General features: G+C 43.9%; 1 long non-coding RNA gene across 1 annotated transcript in view; it reads right to left on the bottom strand.

The window, feature by feature from the left end:
• The window catches only part of LOC102384401, a 17,762-nt gene extending 3,838 nt beyond the window's left edge, over positions 1 to 13,924 (bottom strand). Inside the window, exons 1-2 of the long non-coding RNA XR_323060.1 lie at positions 13,823 to 13,924; positions 12,857 to 13,037 (exon numbers count right to left, since the gene is read on the bottom strand). This is a non-coding gene — a long non-coding RNA (uncharacterized LOC102384401). The remainder of the gene's footprint in view (positions 1 to 12,856; positions 13,038 to 13,822) is intronic.
• Positions 13,925 to 14,343: the final 419 nt, after the last annotated feature.

Raw genomic sequence — 14,343 nt, forward strand, 5'->3', positions numbered from 1 at the left:
ATGTTTCTCATGGATGAATCGGTCCCATCGTCTCCCCCATGGAAGACTCCGCTGCCTTTTCCAATCATTTGAGCAGGTTCAGTAGTAAGCAAAAAGCAGGAGATGCAACAGGCTAGGACTGAAATCCACCACATTCTCCAAATTAAAATTTGCAAATAGCTCAGTTGCAGGGCAGAAAAAAAAAATGTGAAGGAAGAGTCATGTTTAGGCTCTCATCCCCACTGCTGTCAGCTTTGCCTATGCCTGCTATTGTTTAGATAGAAGTATTATATTCCGCTTCACTCCAGGACAGAGGAAACGTCATCTTCTTCCTCTTTGTCAAAGAAAGTCGAGAGCAGTATGTATACATTTACATCCCATAAATACATACACATCTGCCACCCATTTAGGGCCACACTGCCTGCTGGAAAGCCACGCCTGAAAATAGTCTCTCTGTACCAAAACCATCCAGCGAGTTAGTGCACCTGTTTACTCCATCTCTTACAACTCGGCTGCCCTGCTTTGTTTAAAGTCAGAAAAAGAACGCTTCTCCGCTACTTTTAGAGGAGAGAGAGATAAAATGTAAATGGCCCATTTTGACACACAGCTTGCTGCTATCTCGCCGTCAGGCAGGCTGCAGCAGCCTTCCCAGATCTCTGCTGCATTGTCAATATGGCTCTCCTTTTGCCAAGACAAAGTTTATAAATAGATTTGCCCAGTCAGGAAGCCCTTTCTCTTTAGAAATACAGGGATTCAGCCAAAAAGAGGATTATTGATAACATGCAATATCTTTATTATGGTGGCGACCGCTAGCACAGCTGTAGTTAAGGGCCTGTCAGCATTTCCATTATAAGATTTTTTCTTTTTCTTTTTCTCTTTTTTTTTTTTTTTTGCAGGGGTTTATAACTTGGCAGGAAGAATTTAAATGTACTCAAGCCAGAGAGTTAATGTGCAAGGATTCAACTTGGGAGAAAGTTTCACCCAGGGGGGATTTTTTTCATATTAAATTTTACTTCAATTGAACTTCAATTCTCGCACATGAAGGCCCCATCCCGTGACCGGATCTGGGTAGAACTGGTAGCATAAGTAAGGGGTGGGGGCAACAGGGTATCATCCCTGGGTGCCAACTCAGTGGAGGCACAAAACAAGCACCTAACAGGTCTCTGGGTGGGACAATGCCTCTTCCTGGATGGAGGGAAGTCCAAAATCAAGGCATATAAAGTAGTGCCAGAGAAAACCATAGGGCCAAATTTCACCCTTATCTGCAATAGTGAAATTCCCACCAGTGGAACCAGGGGCAAAATCTGATTAACTGCGTCTGAATAATTTGTCGATTAGGTCATGTGCTTTCGGGGGGAGGCTTGCCAGGTAGGGCAGCTCCTTAAAAACGTCACTCTAAAAGTTAGTTTTGTTCGCTCTTTTTTTTCCTTCGATGCATACGAACAAGGAAGGAGCAGGTCTAAAAATCCCTACTTACTTCTTCAGGTCTTTGATGACTCATTTTCTGACCTCTGGCAAGTCCATTAACTTGATTTTGTGCCTTGGTTTCAATATTTAGGATGAAAGATGCACAAATCCTGTAACTCTGCCAAAAGAATGTGTGAACTTGAAGCTTGTTCATCTCAAGCCCTGCGGATCCCATTTCTGAGCTGGAGTATGATTTGGCTCCCAGAGACTTCAAGTAGTCATTGGTCTGAGCCTTGAACCAAAGAGTGTTACGACAGTAGGACTGAGGACAAACACCTTAGTCCACACCGGGTTATGGAACCAGTTGTCCCAGTGATGAAGCTGCTGAGGTCTGCACACGTGCTCACCTATAAAAGGTTTGCAAGACGGGGCCTGGCATTTGTTTCCAGCAGCTTCCTGTACCCATACCCAGGTGCTGGTAAAATGGTAAAAGGTTAAAAAAAGTAAAATGTCACCATTTTTTGTGAAGAAAAACATAAACACAACTTTGTGTAAAAACTAGGTTTGCATTAAACCCCCAAAGCTACCTTTTTTTTTTTTTTTTTTGCTTCTCTGGCTGAAAAAGATTTAATAGGTAAAGCTGACAACTATGTTTTGCCTTTTTCAAACCTGGTAAAAGATACAGCTCTTACCTCCAGTTCTGGCGAGAGGGGAGCATTATTTCTTACATACAGCTCTAGAGCAATAGCACATAAGCCATCACATGGGCTGCTTTACACTGGGCAGAACAGGGCAGGCATTTTGCCTTTAGACGCTGAATTGCTTTGCTCTCAAAGGCTGAAGTCAAACCCTTAATGTTAACAAAACATGGCTTTTTTGGGGTGGTTTAAGCCCAATGTAAGTTATTTAAAGTCCTTTACACACACTGTACAATATATTCTTTGGCTTGTGTCTCTCAGCATTTCTATTTGTGGTCAGCTGAGTGGTATCTTTTCTGTGCTGAATCCTACACAAAGGATAATACTCTTCTGTTTTGTCTGTTGACAAGATCTGCAAATCCTACTGCCCCTCTGACACATAATCGAAATTTAAAAGAGAATGTTTCTGTCTACTTTTATTTTTTATGATATAAGGATTTAGCTAAGACTTTGACACCATGGAAACTAGGCACTAGGATATGATCCTGTTCCATCTAAATATATCCCCCGACTTTCAATCACGCCTGCCTCTTTTATACTTCATGAAAACTGCTCTTTAACTTCCTCTAACTGTCCAACTTTTTGGGCCAGCAAGATCACCTTGGGCCCATCCCTTTGCTTTCATCATCAGCCACTACCACGTCAAGAGAAATTCATACCCAGGAGGGCAGAGAAAGAAATCCAAAAAACTAGACCCTCATGAAGTGGTATCAAATCATATTAGGAGAGTTCTCCAAAAACCTTAAAATGTACAGCAATTTTTAACCTTCCCCGTTTAGCTTTAATAGGAAAGCAAATCAGCTTTCTCCTTCCTGTCCTAGTGGAAATAGGCTTTGTATCCTTCTACCCATCAGTTAGCAGAACGCTAATAATCAGTTCTATCATAGAGGGTTTTTTTTAAACTTTCTTTTTATTTGCTTCCTACAGTAGTTGGCACCGTTCATTTTGGCACTTGTACATAAATCATTTATACTCAATTCTTTATCTCGAGGACTAGAAAACGTGATTTGTTTCTCCGGTTGCCAATCGTTTTTGTGGCCCTGTAATCAGTGAAAATGTGATTTCATTGAGGATGAGGAAATCAGATCCAAAGTGTGGGGTGATGCCGAAGATGAGACAAAAAAATCCCATGCTAAAATTCAGCTGTCACCATCTACATTTCTAGAAATAGGAAATACTGGCTCTGGCTCTTAAAGCCAGCTATGGTTGAGGCGTGTGGTTGAGAAGGGGGAAACTCACTTGTTATAACATCGCTGATATGTGATCATCACGCATGAATTTAAGCCCAGACTTGTCAAGATATTTAATGCAATCACTGGGCAGACTCTCAGGCCACATGAATGCACTCTGGTACCTCTCTCTGGTTACTGAGTGCATTTCCATCCTGTTTTGACCTAGGCAACATAACTTTCATGAAGGATAAGGATTTAGCTAAGTCTACTCTCAAAAACCCATTTCTCTTCCTGCAATGGGTCAGCTTGCTATTTTTAAATGACTGGTTTTTAAAGTGCCAACATGTATTTATTTGGCCTGCACAAATACAACCGGGCTTAAAGCTTAATGAAGTAGGCAAGGCATGCAGGAGGAGTTGGGACTAATGTCTTATATTACTGAACCTGTCTATTCTGCCAGTGACCCATATAGTGAGTAGCTGTGTCAGCTAATCACTTAGCTAGCCATTGCTGACAGCCAAATACCTTGTGGTGAAGCTTGATGGGACTGTTACAAAGCGCCAGCCTTTAGGAGGCCTGCACACTCTCACAACAGAGCTGCAAGCACACGTTTGCACGCGTCATTCCTGAGAAGAGCAAATGCATTGCGCTCGTTATAAACACACACACAAAAAAGGAAAAAAAGAAATTAGAAGAGCTCAGATACATTCCTTAGAGAGAAGGCGTTTGTGTTTACTTGAGTATTTTATTTTAATCCAGTGATGATAATTAACTGATTAATAATATCACAGTTATCAAAAGAGATAGCATGTTTTCAAGGAGCATGCAACAATAGCTAGCCCCTATAGGGCTTTAATTGTAAAAGCAAATAATTATATCCTTTTCAAGGCTTGAAAGGAATTGCTTTCAACTGTAAACACGAACTACAGAAAAGAAAATTCTCCGGCATAATACCAGCCTTTAGATGGCCACTTTCCCAAAAGCAGCTGTTGTGGGCTTTGTTTCAGGTGTATGTTAGGCACCAGCTTCATCGCAGAGGCCAAAGATGCACAGAAGAGACAAGCGAGGTTGGATTAATCTTGAGGGTGCTCCCACTGGCCTAACACCAAGGACAAATTTGGCCCATGCTGACTTACGGAGGTGTGTTGCTCCTGAAAGTGTGCACTTGCTATGCTGCCAACTCTTGCGTTTTTATTACAAGCCTTGAGATATTTGGCTATCTTCTTAAATCCCGAGCTCCTGGGCTTGCACGTGATGACAACATGCGTGTCAAGGCCTTATGGTTGTGTGCCAGGACAAGGAGCAATGGGCTCAAGTTGCAGCAAGGGAGGTTTAGGTTGGATATTAGGAAAACCTCTCATTAGGAGGGTGGTGAAGCACCGGACCAGGTTACCCAGAGACGTGGTGGTGGAGTCTCCATCCTTAGAGGTTTTTTAAGGCCAATTTGATAAAGCCCTGGCTCAAATGATCTAGTTGGGGCTGGTCCTGCTTTGAGCAGGGGGTTGGATTAGATGGTCCCTTCCAACCCTAACTTTCTATGAATCTATGGTGATATGACCCAATTAAACTCCACAGGTCCAGGAAACAAAACCTCAAATTACCTGGCATAACAGCAGCAACACTCATGAATTTTAGCTCCATGCCAGCTAGCAAGATATTCAAAGCTACCATCCGTCTTTGTGCGAGGGGGCGCAGCAAGCCTTGAATTTTCCTCTGACTTTACCAGAAGCTTCAGACTACTTATCCCCTTGGCCACAAGTGGTAAAAACAACTCGCTGCACACCAGAAGTGCAACTGGGCACGGGCAGTACTGAGACCCACACCCTGTGCCCTGCTCTAGCTCTGGCAGCGGTGGTGACATGCATGCAGGAGCAATAGCTGGAGGTTTGTTGCTGCTGGAGGAGATGTGAGTTGAGCAGCCAAAAACATCAGGTTTTGGCAGCACAAAGGGAGGTGGCAGCAGCAAGGCTCCAGGTGCTGCCCCTGGACACATCCTGGCACTGCTTCCCTGCCCTTCCTGCTGTCAGAGCCAGTTCAGCTCAGCCCAGCTCCCTGTGAAAACCTTAAAAATAGATGTAGACTGAGGGCCCAGCATTTTTCATTGCCTAGAAGGCCAGGCGGACAACGGCCGTAAAATGGGCCGATATATATTTTTCTTTTTGCCAGCCAGAGATCAACCCTCGCCTTTATATTTCAGCAATGGGCCTCAGTGAGCAGAAACTGTGTTTTTAAATGACACTCGTTGGTGAAGGACTTGTTAAAACCCAGGCACGTCAAGGCTCAGGTAGGGGGTATCACATGTAACGGCAGCTCCAAGTGAGAAACACAGAACAGTCATCCATGGAAACAAACACCGTGGGACTCACTCCTTTGGTGCAAGCAACTTTCCCTATCTCTGGTTTCGCCTGTCCGTAATTCTAATGTAAATGATTTTCAGACAATAAAAGGGAGGGGATACCTGCTCTGTGGGAAGGTAGATAAGTTTGGGACTAAGACAGGATTTATTCTTTAGTGCACTTCAATCGCTATTTTATCCATCTTCTCCCTACCTTTGTCTTTGGGCTCTCCTTTCTAGCACCCTACTCTACAAAGAGTCTCTGGCTCTTTCAGTTGCATTGCTTAGTTAGATGAACCCAATCTTAACTGCTGGTATGAAACCTGAGAGAGACGGGATGCACTTCCACCTCTGAGTTTTGCATCTCAAGCCAATTTTATTACTAATATTTATATTACAAGAGTACCTAGCACTCACAATTGGGTCTCCTATATGCTGCACACACACTGTACAAAGAGGCGATCCCTGATCCAAAGTTCCTTTAATAAGTATGTGCATTGAACCTTATTTCCTCCTCTTAATCCACTCAGCCAGCAACATTTTTGCTTTGTTCTCATTTCTCTTCTCTGCCCTCCACCCTTACCACTCATGTGATAGCCTCTTTATAAGGGTTTGCAACTCCTACTGAAACTAGCAGGCACTGGATCCAGCTCCAAAAGCCAGGGACCTCCCATTCGGGAAGGCAACAGATCCCAATTTTGAAAGCTCACATGCATCCAGAGCCTACATTTGCATACTTATGTTGACACAGGCTGGTAGATAGGAGCATGTGGGGGTGACAGTGTTTATGCCAGTGTGTTAGTCCAGGATTGGGACAACAGGCCATTTCACCACACCTGCCTTGGGTACACAGCACGGACAACGGGTCCTTTAGCTCCTCCTGACTTTTCTAGGCCCTAAAGCCCTTCCATGCAGACACGCTGGAAAAAGGGAGAATTTAAATCAGCATATGGTAGATCCCAGCATCCACTCCCACCCGCATGAAATGGCCTGAGAGCGCACACTAGCATTTCTGCCCAGAAATGAAACAGATGCAGTCAACAGCAATGCAACCTTAGTTAGGAAGTGACATGGGAACAAACTCCTTTCCAATAACAGGCTCTTCATTTCAAGACTTGGCTCTATACGTTTCACAAAAACAGGAAAGCATGTTTTCTAGCTCTGAGTGAACGACTCTGGGAAAGATGCACACAACGTGCTCCATTTTTGTCATCTCCTTCCCGAGTCAAAACAATTTAGTGCAATGAGGATGCGTGTTTCCCCTTCTGGTGATTTTACCTGTGTAGAACAACGGTGCATTAAATCCGGATGATTAAGTTACATGACAGCAGTACTACAGTAGTAGTAGCTCAGGGCCGAAGCCAGAATTGGGACCCCGTTAGGGAGGCAGTGAGGCACAGAGGATGGAATAGCGATCCGAGATGCAGCAAAACCCTTGAGTCTACATCAGAGCTGTTCAACTTCTACGTGGTTAGGGCCTGCGTGCTGCACAGGATGCACCAGCTGGGGTCACACTAGTGCAAACCATAGGTCTCTGGGCTGCACCCATCCGGCACCACGTATGTGGGCAGCCCTGCTCCACACACTACTGCACCATGCTACAGCTCCCCCAGTGCTGTGGGCTGCAACACAGCACTCCCTAGGGCAGGAGCATGAAGCAAAAACTGATGTTGGGGGGCAAACTTAGAGACCACAGCTGCAGCAGCAGCAGGTAGAGAGATAAGGGGGGCAGCAACCAGGTAGGAGCCCAGGGGCTGCACATTAACCCCTCATGGGAAAGAATTGCTAGTGTCCTGTTGGGTGATCGCAGACAAGTCTCCTCACATTTCTGTCTCTCTAAAAGGGCTGCCTTTATCAAATGCTTTGAGAGCATTACAATAGAGGTAGCTGGCATTGCTCAAGCCACTGTACAATGCACACCAGATGCTCCTGTCCCACACTGCTGACAAGGCAAAACTTGCATGGTCAGAGGGGAAGCAAAGATAGGAACTAACTTGTCTTGGGTCACGTGGCAGTAGTAGCACACTGTCCACTTAAATGCCCTACCCCTAAAACTAACAATGTGTTAACTAACCGTGCAATACATGGAGAAACATCCATCTCCTGCCTCTCACCAGGATCTCAAACTTTGAATCTCAGTTGTTTATAGACCAGACAGCAAGACTGACCCAGTTGCATCATACAAACACCCCCCTTGACTTCTGATAGGGGAAAGTGAAGTTAAATCATCCTAATCAAGAAGGCACTTGGTAGCTCTGGGGAATGTCCCTGTGCTCTGGGCAGACTTCAGTGCATTAGAAACATGAAAGGAACTGGGGTGATGAGTGAATGGAGGCTGCAGGAAGTGTTATGAGGCCGAAGCACGTTCAATCAATGCTTACGCTGCAGGCAGGTGCTGCTAGCGCTTCGAGTGGTTGCTTTGGCCTGAAACCCGAGTTCTTGTTGAGTTGATCTGAATGCATTTGCTGAGCAGTGGGTGACATTTACCCACGCAGGCGGCCCCTAGGATTTCAACAGGAACTAATCTACCATCCTCCAGTGTCCGTCATTTTAAATGACCCAAGCAAAAGAGCGGCATGCATACCCCATGTACTCTGACACTCAGTGGGGTATCAGCTGGCAATTGGGGTGCTTCAGCCCGCTGCAGGAGTGGTTGACCGGTGCCCTGCATACACTGTCAAACAAAGAAGACTTGGACCATGACAAATGCAACCACAAAAGCCCCCACCTAGCTGGAAATCAGGTCTAGGCTTGAAAATAGCTGGGGCAGGAGGACAAGATCCTCTTGCAGGGCTTAAGAAAACACACTTCGAATGGAGCTTCGCTGACACCATCCGTGTGAATGCCAAGCTGGCATGTGTATGCATGTTGTGGGGGGGTGGTGTCATGTTAGCAAACAGTTGAGGGTTGCAGGCATGGAGGACTAATGATAGGGATCAAAGAGGGAGCAGACAAAAAGATCTTGGGGTGGGGGTCACTCTCTGACAGACAGCACGCACAGAAATGTGCATCTTATGGGCTCCTTTGTTCTCCCTCCAGGCTTGGCCAGCAAAATATGTTGCACTAAGAATGCAGATCTCCTAAAAGAGCTAAAGTCAAGACACCCCACACATGGAGGAGTGATCCCAGTGCTACCACAGATCAGAGGATGGCAAGAAGTGTAGGGTCCCTGATTTGGGTTTTGTTTTTTTTTAAATCTCTGTAGTGGCTTCTTATTGGATGACATGGAGCAACATGAAACACTAGTCAAGCATAACAAAATCATACCTTACCCCGGTGTAGCAGGGGCATACCGCGAGTACCTCACCAAATGGTCTTCTCCTCTGTTCTTCTCGCAGAGCTTTATAAAGGGAGGAACATATTATCCCCATTTCACAGACAGGGGAACGGGGTGACCTTACCCGAGGTCACCCAGCAGGCCATGGCACTGTAGAAACCCGGGCCCTCGTAAGCCCAGCCATGTAGGTGTATGACCCTGGAGGAACTTTACCCTTGTTTCTGTATTGTACAACTTGAGGCCAGCACTCAGAGCTCCTTTCCCCCTGTTTCTTCTGAAGGACAGACACACGGGTACCTAACTGAAGGTTAATCTTTCCTACAGGAATGGCAATTCTTTCCCAGCTCCCACAAGCAATCAATGTGCACCCTGAAGCAGGAGATTGGATTGATTACCTTTATCTTATTTACATATGGCGCCCAGTCCTTTTTTTCCTTCAAATCCCTGCCAATTTTGACTCAATGTTGCTCTTTTGACACACCGATGATGCACTCGGAGAAGGAGCATTTGCTTTCAGTAGCCGTAATGAGGCCTTATATACTAAACGAATGGGTGTTCATCCTAAACATACAGGCACCCTCGATCGTCCTTATTAAACACTTAAATCTTCTTCCTAGTCAGGGCCAAAAAGAGTTCATTTAAGCCATCATCACTTATTACAGAGGGAGCCAACTCCCAAGGAGCAAAGCCCTAAAGGGAAATATTTTGCCCATGGCCCCCTTGCTCTTTATACCGATGAGGCTCCAGCCCGATCCTTTCGTTGGCTGCAACTTGCTACACCGCACAGAAATAGAGATGGTCCCTGGACATTTAGGGATATATGGGCCAACTCAAGCCCTTAAAATACACCAGAATACCCCCGCAGACAAATGGCATGTGTCAAAAAGCATCACTGCAACATGCTTACAAAGGGGAAGGCTGCTTAACAAGTGGTCTGCTGAATAACACCCCAGCTTCTGTTTCTGGACAGACTTACGAGGTATAAAAGAATAAAAACTCAAGAGACAGATGATAGCATCCTGATGAGTTGATAGCAGGTTTCCTTCCCATGCTGTTACCGAAAGGACAGCACCGTGACCAAGGCAGAGCGCTGAAGTATCATACATATGAACAGTAAATACATGGGGTCAGAAGGGAATCGGTGTTTTCCCTTCAATGTCTCGTGTAAATTTATGGCAAGCAAAGCAGAAAAGATGCTCTTGGGTGAATTGTAATCCGGGCCGAAAGCAGAAAATCTTGGGATTAAAAGTGGGTGGTCAGATCATTCATTCAACTTCTAGGGGAAAAAAACCAATAATAAACCACCCTCTGGTGGATAGCGAACAGGTCTGGAGGGAACAAAGAAATGCAACACACACACACACACACACGGGCTGATAGGGACTAGACATGTCTGCTTCTTCCCTCCTCCCCCCTCAGTCCTTCCTTCCATCGCCATCTCTTTGGGATTCAGGAATATCTATATCTGTGTGCGTGTGTGCAAGTGTGTGTGAGTGTGTGTTTATAAAACAGCTCCATTCAATTAGGGCACAGAGTACAGTAGCTTTATATCAGAGGCAGCCAAGAGCGAAAGCTCTGTGGAAGTATGGGTGCACGGTAATGATGACAACCCTGCACTGGTTGCCAGTGTCATCACCTCTTATTCTTAATCAAAAGGCTTCCAATCCCTTCTCTACGCACGTACTCCAAAATGAAGGGACTGCTGGAGAATCATTTGAATGTGGGAGCCCTAGATAATGATGAAATGAAAAAAAGGCTCCCTTTTTTTTTTTTTTTTTTTTTAAGGTGAGGAGGAATTCAGTACTCCTCTCGTGAAAAAGGTAGCGGTTTAATAGCACCGAGAGAGAAGGGCTTCTAGTTATCCAGCCATGCTGCTATCATTGCTGCGCTAATGGCTGTGCTATGGGCTTCCCCAGTCTGTTCTCTGCTCTGCTGAGCCTGAAAGAGGCTGTTCACTGACAGGGTGAAAGGATACAGTTTTATAAGTCCCCGCACTTGTAGGGCTAAGCCCTGAGAAACAGCAGAGTCTGAGCAAAAGGGCTTTCCTTTGAGCAAAATGCTTTGAAAGACAGCAGGGCTGAGGACACTAGTCCTCAACCCCAACAAGCGATTCAAACATGCGTAGCCAGCCGTGGCAGGCGGGGTGAGCAGGGACTGGCACCTATGCCCTCAGTATACCTCCTCCTCCCCTATGGGTCCCTTAAAAAGGTGGCTCATTGACGGGGTGAAAGGATGCAGTGGCCGCCTGGACATTTTCCATCCCCTTGCCGGGGCCATTCACTTTTCAGCAGAGGTGAAGCATTCCCATAGCCTATGGGCCTTCCACGCAGAGAACTGCCCATCATTAAGCCACATCCTTGACTATTCTTCTTCACTAACCTTTCTTCCGAGTGCTAAATTCAGTTTAGAGGTGAAAGGGTACCAATAAATCTCCTGAGTCTGCCAGTTCTTTTCTTTGGGAAATATTTACATGTGCTCACAACCTGAATCTTCCTTTCCAGTACCTTTAAAACCACCATGCCATGCAGAGTATATAATTTTGCAGTGCCTTTGTGTATTCCAGAAACTGACAGCTGTAACTCATAATCATCATCATTTCTGGGATGCCAAGAACTTCTACTTTAATAACTCACTCACTTGATACCATGCTTGTTCCATGCAGTGAATGCTGAAGCCATGTCAGGCAAAATAAAAAGTAATTAGAGAGTTTTAAAAAATGCATTATGCCATGAAAAGAAAAAAAAAAAAAAGGAAAAGGCTATTTCTGGGAATATGAAAGTATTTGAAAAATGGGGGGAAATAATTGCCAATTTTTTGGCTTTTATGTCAAAATTGTCATTGAAATTTTGACGAAAATTGTCATTGAAATTTTGACATTTGGAATATTACTGCCAGCGCTACTGAATACCTAACAAAAGAGTAGATTGGGTGAGAAACATTTTCTGCATATCAAGACAAAACATAGACAGAAAAAACCCCCTTTGTTTAGTGCTACTTTAGGTTACTCTGTTCTACCACAATACCATTTTTGCTCAAATGCGGAAAACTAGCAAATAAACACTTAAGATCAATAACCACATTCTGTTTCTCTAGTTATACCAATATAAAACCAATCAATACATGCTATGTTTCCCACAACATATTAGCATCTGTAGCTCCATAAAACTATCGTGTGTTCTTATCTCTGACATATTTAAGCATATTAGCAGTATTTTTTTTTACGTCAGAAAGACATACACCCATTATTTATATATATATATATATAAAATAAAGGAATCACATTTTTAACACACATTAAACAACAAGCATAAAATGTCCATGAGAATCTCCTTCTGGAATCATTCCACAGCAGACACAAGGGAAAAAAAAAATCAAAGATTTAAAGGTGAATTATATGGAATCAATAGCTTTTTATATAGTCATATAGCCACACATATGCTATATTCATTATTGTGGTAATCCTTTTTCCTTCCATTTGGTTCACTGTATCCATGAACAGCACTATATAGTCAAAAACTGTTGAGCTACCACATCATTATTCACTGAATATAGCAAAAGTTAAGACAGTGTGGCTAACAGCAATGCAAAAAGCCAGGATCCTGATGGTACAACTTCACTATCTAGCAATCTCTGTACACGAGTGCCTAAATGAGCAACTAGTTGAAAAAAAAAAAAAAAATGAACTTCCAAGGAGAATATACTCCACAACACTTAGCAGAACCGAAGAAATATACTTTTTTTCCCCCTCTTCCTCTGTTCTCTTCCTTTTTCCTCTATTAGACTGCCTCTGTTCCCCAGCTCCTAAAATAAAGTCTTGCATAAGGAAGCAGAATCTCATGCAAAAGCTTATTAATAAAGACTCACGGCATGGATTAGGAAATCAGGGCCCATGTCAACAACCTATCTACAAAGGAGGGAATCCAAGCAGTCTGCACAAAGAGAGGGTACGACATTTCAAGATAAAGTAGCAAACTTTTTTTATTTTTACCTCTACTCAGGTAAGGCGACTCATCCCTTGCTTCTTTTGAAGGTAGCCCTTCTTGTCTGCAAACTGAGATGAGGTGTTGCTTCTGACAGGATACATTTCCTTTTTTCCCCTCTTTCTCCTGTTCTCTCTGCTTTCTCTCCATCCCATCCAGTGCTTCCTGATTAGCTGGGAGTTACTTCACCTGTGGGTTAGTAAGCACAAAGGACCTCACTCTCCAGTGCTCTGCCCCTTCTCCAGGCATTTTCATCTCCATGGTTGCAAGCCCCTATATACATGGATAGCTATATATTTGGGATAGATATATAGGGGCTTGCAATCCCTGTCAATATATCTATCTAGATAATGATATAGATGTACAAAGGGGCTTGCAACCATGGAGGTAAAAATGCCTGCAGAAGGATCCTCAGTGGGCCCTAGATTTTGTGCATTAATACCCATTACAAAAATGGATGGAAAAATGCCACTGGTTTGGTAAGGGTTGAGAGACTTAGGTAACCATGTTCATTTGAAATAGAAGGCAGGGTAGGTTTGCATCTTATAGATTAACCAAAGTGGGCATGTGTGTGTATGGTTGCACACCCCTAGGTAGATACTATAGATAGAAGCTTTCAATGCACAAAATATAGGGCGCACAGGATCAGGCCCCACCTACACCCATATTTAAATGAGTACAAGTTTCTCTGTGAGCACTTTTATTTTGGTTTGAATACCTTGGTTAAGCCCAATTTAAACCAGTCAGAGTATCCAAATAGCCTTTTATACAAGCTTAATGAAATCAGTTTAAGATCATGTATTAATACATTTACATGTAAAACTAGCCCTTCCTTTAGATGTGTAAGAGATTCAGTATATAGCCAGACACACAGACCCTTGCTAGGAAGAAAAGTCTATTTTTACCATGCTTTCAATATTATAAAAGAAACCTGTAGCACGGATAACATGGTTGCAGTCTTAGCCAATATTCACCTCAAATTGCTCTCTCTTTCCCCCACCCCGTGTAGACATGCTCACAACCTCAGTAAAAGCAGCAGAACAGAGCCTTGTCCACCAGCCTGCAAAACACACTAAAACCCTTCTGCATGAACGTTGCTATCTGGATGGGTATTGTTACTCTGGGTTAATGAGCACACTAATTAACTGTGAATTACTTCATCTGCACACCATCAAGCACCTTGCTTAACTGTGACATTCTCCGAGCATTAATAAAGTGCGCTAATTAATTGCGCTACTTTATCTCAGAGTTAATAAATAACCCATTTTGCTGCAGGTTACTTTACCTGGAAGTGAAAGGAGCACCTTATTTTAATTAGTGCTAAAGAAGCTGACTGCAAGGCATTGGCCTATGCAGACAATGTGGTGGTGATGGCAAAGGAGCCTGTGAGAGGTACTGGTTAGCTGTGTTAGTCAGAAGTGGGGGGTAGATATATGCACCTTTATAGACTAAGGCATACATATATAGAGAGCATAAGCTTTTGTGAACTGGGAGC

This window comes from Alligator sinensis, unplaced genomic scaffold (assembly GCF_000455745.1).
Source record: "Alligator sinensis unplaced genomic scaffold, ASM45574v1 scaffold301_2, whole genome shotgun sequence".
NCBI classification, from domain to species: domain Eukaryota; kingdom Metazoa; phylum Chordata; order Crocodylia; family Alligatoridae; genus Alligator; species Alligator sinensis.